Source organism: Penaeus monodon, chromosome 20 (genome assembly GCF_015228065.2).
Source record: "Penaeus monodon isolate SGIC_2016 chromosome 20, NSTDA_Pmon_1, whole genome shotgun sequence".
Taxonomy (NCBI): Eukaryota; Metazoa; Arthropoda; class Malacostraca; order Decapoda; family Penaeidae; genus Penaeus; species Penaeus monodon.
This window is the reverse complement of record NC_051405.1, coordinates 12,947,679-12,947,904: the sequence shown is the minus strand read 5'-3', so window position 1 is coordinate 12,947,904 and position 226 is coordinate 12,947,679. Positions and strand designations below refer to the sequence as shown.

General features: G+C 41.6%; 1 protein-coding gene across 1 annotated transcript in view; it reads right to left on the bottom strand.

Annotated features, from left to right (window-relative positions):
- Positions 1–226, bottom strand: part of LOC119585640 (EH domain-binding protein 1-like) — a gene marked incomplete in the record, with an annotated part of 320,960 nt that overhangs the window by 194,448 nt on the left and 126,286 nt on the right.

The window sequence follows — 226 nt, the reverse complement described above, 5'->3', positions numbered from 1 at the left end:
CTTCGCCTCTCTACGTTTTAAATCCAGCCAAAAGCCTTACCAATAATGAGACACCGAAACAAAATCCTATCATTAACTCGGGACTAAAACACGGCCAAACCTCCAACAAAGATTCTAATTTTCATAAAATCTCGACTACACACGTTTCTTGCATTAAAGAAACTTCTGCCGACAACGCAATTCATCAGCCACAAGCGCTTGTAATTCGAGTCTCACGGACACCCTT